The sequence below is a fragment of the Anopheles darlingi genome, chromosome 2, assembly GCF_943734745.1.
Source record: "Anopheles darlingi chromosome 2, idAnoDarlMG_H_01, whole genome shotgun sequence".
Lineage (NCBI taxonomy): Eukaryota > Metazoa > Arthropoda > Insecta > Diptera > Culicidae > Anopheles > Anopheles darlingi.
In genome coordinates, this window is record NC_064874.1 from 13,281,288 (window position 1) to 13,281,771 (window position 484).

Consider the following 484-nt stretch of genomic DNA (forward strand, 5'->3'; position numbering starts at 1 on the left):
CAGTTGATCCACTTAAGCAACTTTCACTGTCATCTTCTTCACTCCATGGCGTTGGGGAGCTCTTGCACTACGCGATACGTGCTCGACCGATACCGATACTAATTCGTTCCAATCGTATCGTGGTCGTGGTGCTGAAGTGGTGCCTTATGCTGCAGGAGGCCCGTTTGCCGGCCGATTGCTCTGGTATGTGCTCACGCCTACGCGAACCCTCCCCCCTCCCCCGTGCCCTCCGACCACCGCTACCCCGAGAAAGAAGCCCTCGTTGTCGTCCAGCCACCGCTAAAATGCCGTATGTTGCCGATGTTGTTGACGAAGCTAATAATCAACACAACAAACTGTCGTGCGCCGATTGGCGGCCTATGCCGATGCACGGGGAAGGGTGAAGATGGGAAGGGCCATCGACCATGCCTGATCGAGTCTCGGTTTCGACCGCATGAACCGTACCGTGGGTATGCCAAGGGTTTGCCAGCTGGTTCAGAGAAGA